Raw genomic sequence first — 4,281 nt, forward strand, 5'->3', positions numbered from 1 at the left:
TATATATATATATATATACATACATACATACATACATACATACATACATACACACATACATGCAGTGTATTTCTGTATTTCTACTGAAATATTTTTCTCGCCCGCATAATTCCATTTGGATGCACAATACACGTTATGCTCCGTATTGAAGAGACTTCTTAATTCGTTGACAACCTGTAACGTTTCAACAAATAAGTATATACTTTCATAGAAGTACATCCACATGTGTGTGCGCGTGTGTGTGGGCGTGTGTGTGCCGGCGTGCATGCGTGTCTTCGCACACGCATGGACACATCTGTGGAACATGTGAACCTGCGAATATAAGACAGTCGTTCTGTTCCGAGTAATTGTAACTAGCTATTACTCCTGCCCTTGGACATGCAAAGAACACGTGTTTGTCCCGTTGGGATTTTCCAATCAACGACGTTTTTGTTAACTAATTGCAACATCAGAAAGAAAAAGAAGGAAACAAAAAGAAAAAATACTGAAATATTTACTTCATCCTTTGAAAATTGCCGATGCTTCAAGATTACTAATTTTTATTTTGATTTTCTTTTTTGTTATTATGACTGAGGCAAGGAAGAAGATAAAAAGGAATATTTTATGTATCTAAAGCGAAAGAGCTTTGAAAATTTCAACTGAAAAGGAATCCACATTATCAATAAAAAGAAATGTCAGTTATACAAATATGTATGAAAGGTCATATTATACACATACATACAAACATGTGTGTGTGTATATATATATATATATATATATATATATATATATATATATATATCATGAACTACCTCTAATGTGTTGATATGTACACATGCAATCGAAACCCTCTCCTTCTAAAGTAAGTCAAATCCCATATTGTTCCAAAAGGTAATGCAAGAACCAACATACAACTTTTTCTACCTACTTTGAAAATATGAGACTAAAGCTTTAAAAGCGAGAGGATGTGAGGTACGGAGGAGAAGGGAGAAAGAGAAAAAAAAGATGTGCAATTGCTCATTGGTGGACAGTTTTGTTAAACGGGTGGTCAGAAGTGTCCGTTCAAGCTGCTCAGTGTTACAAGAAACCGATAACGATAACATCCATTATTCATTAATTAGTTTGACTCCACGTGGAGCATACGTTGTTAATTAATAAGTGATCACCATTATGCTCTACTGTCTTAAATTAGGAAAGGAAACCTTAGAACAAGTAATTGAGACATGCAAAATGCGGAATAACACACGCACACACACACAACACACATGTACGTATTTGATTGCATATTGTTTCCTCTCTCTATATATATGTGTGTGTGCATGCATATATATGCTAGTATAAAATGTGCATACGAAAGTAACTGAGAGGTTGAGAGATAGGGGAAGTGTAAGTGTGTGAGTGTGTGTGTCTAAATTTTTAGATTGTTTTGTGGAGTACTAGAGAGATACGGAATTTTAGCTATTTAAATCCAACCAAGGTGGCGTAGTTACTGATGCTTTGCAGTAATATGTAATATGTAAGCTTTGAAACACATTCTTTCCACAAGATCCTAATCAGTAGCAACAGTGTAGAAAGAGGTCATAGAGCACTGGATAGTGGACAAGATATTCGATAGAAATGCTGCATTTCTATCGCAGCAAGCTTTGGTACTTGCACTCAGCACTAAAACAACTGCCTTGTTTGCTTATGTTCACTTCAACGTGTTTCACACACCCTAAGCTCCTTAAAGAATTTGTAGACTATATTATTAAAAGGACGATGGATAACTCCTGTTCTAGCAATCAGTGTGAGTTGAAGGTTTCTCTAACAGATTGTATTCCGGTATATAACAGCGTATTTTTCAGGCACTTCTTAATGCCAAAGAAACACTAATAAACTTCTAACACTCGATGTCAAATCGCTTTTCACTTTTCACCAAGTCTCGCTCTTATGATACATTTCGGTTGTTCAGGAAGTTACACTGTAATAGTTTGAAGCGAGGTGGTAGAATGTTTAGTGCACCCCAACAAAATACTTAGCGGCATTTTTTTCCATCTCTAAGTTCTGCGTGTAAATTGCATCGAGGTTAACTTTGACTTTTCTCTTCTGGATTGATACAATAAAGAACCAGTGAAATAACGAAAGTAATGCAATCGAATTGCCTCCTCCCGCTACAATAACTAGCTTTGAGCCAAAAAATGAAGCAATATTTTGAGATCAACAAATGTTACATTCTAACAAAATACTGTTATTAGCTTCGATTAAGCAAACTTATTGGTCTTGAGATTCTAACTTTCTGACTTAGCTGCGAACAAATATCAAATATTTGCATACAGTTCTAATTTTCATAGATGCGCCGATATATACATATAAATGTGTGTGTGTGTGTATTCACACACATGTATGTACATATATACCACTTATACATTCCCTAACAATGTATATGTATTCATTACACACAAACACACATTTACACATATTTATATATATATATATATATATATATATATATATATATATATATATATATATATATTATGAGTGTGTGTGTGTGTGTGTGTGTGTGTGTCATAGGGCTAGTTTTATAAGAACATCTCTGAATACCACAGTCAAGGACAGTATAAGAAGTTATTGTATACCATTGCGCATGCGTTACCGGAAGTCTATAATAAACATGTATTTTTGAAATATCAAAGATATATATATTTTGTGGACAATTACAGATTTTTTTAATCCTCTATACTTAAAGTATTTTTGTATATTTGTGTCCCCACTTTGATGAAATAGAATACCTTTGATAAATCAAGTTCTGTATATGAATACTTTTAAATGAGGCTGTACCATGTTAAGTTGTGTTGTAGTGGAAAATTGCTTAGTGAATATTGCTTTGGTAGTGTTCTGGGAAAATATATGATAAAAAAACTTAGGCTGAAGTTATCGAGTTTTCGAGAATATTTTTTATATTAAGTTGTATACAATTTTATCTTTGCAGTATAAATGACGAAGCGATATTTTTTTTTTTATTTGCAGTAGCTAACTTTCACTCAAATTACAGTCTATCGTCTTACTACATTAATGTTTTCCAATGTGCAGTATCTCTGTAAAAAATTCGCTATGATCATTGTTTGAATATCTTTGATCAAAAGTTTGTTCGCTCGGGGCTAACCAGAGACTAAACTTCATCAACAAAGCATAACATCAGCAATAACAAAGTCTGCTTGAAATTGTTGAGTAAAAACTTGTTCTTATATTCACTCCAGGTAAACATATAGTATGTGAAGCCCTTAAATTGATGGGTACAGAATACTTATACCTAACATCTTTACTGCCCACAAGGGGCTACACACAGAGGGGACAAACAAGGACAGACAAACGGATTAAGTCGATTATATCGACCCCAGTGCGTAGCTGGTACTTATTTAATCGACCCCGATGAAAGGCAAAGTCGACCTCGGCGGAATTTGAACTCAGAACGTAGCGGCAGACGAAATACCGCTAATCATTTCACCCAGCGTACTAACGTTTCTGCCAGCTCGCCGCATTATACTTAACTTCTTAATCTGTCTATTATTGCTTCAGAAACGGTGTGATGCGATTGTAATTAATTTGCTACGAATATTCATTGGAGAAACTTTTTAAAACAATTTCTGTGGCGAAATTACTTCAATAACTGCGATTATATGATAGATTCTCCCAACTAGCAAACCACTCATAAATAAGGGTGCATGCATGGATGCATACGAAATTGTTTACTTGCTATTCTACGCACACAAACACAGACATATATATATATGTGTGTATGTGTGTGTGTGTGTATGATTTTATCCGAAGAGTGCAGTATTATATATCTATCACGGCTGATCTTCTCTATCAGTTTCACGCTAGGGGTACAACGGAGCGTTAAGTAACAATCCGATTACATAACCCTAAGCTCATCAGAGGTAGCCGATATGAAATGAAATATGGAGACTGGTCTCTATTGTTGGAGGAGAAAGGACATGTCCGGTTTGCGGTTACTGTGAAAAGATGATGAAACGAACCGAGTAGGGGATAATAATTAAGAGTTATGTCCCTAGGTACCGAGACACCACCACTGGGTTGGCTATGCTGTAAGTCGGTAAGAGCTATCAGGAAGTGTTTGTGAGAAGTGTGTGCATCTTTCAGGTTGAAGTAGTACTGTATGTACAACTTTTGCAGGAGGTGTAGGCATCCATTACTATGATCGCTAGTGTGTGTCTATACATACGTTCATAAATATATACATATTTCTTTATCTATCTATCTATCTATCTATCTATATATATATATATCCACACATACATA

This window comes from Octopus bimaculoides, chromosome 12 (assembly GCF_001194135.2).
Source record: "Octopus bimaculoides isolate UCB-OBI-ISO-001 chromosome 12, ASM119413v2, whole genome shotgun sequence".
Lineage (NCBI taxonomy): Eukaryota > Metazoa > Mollusca > Cephalopoda > Octopoda > Octopodidae > Octopus > Octopus bimaculoides.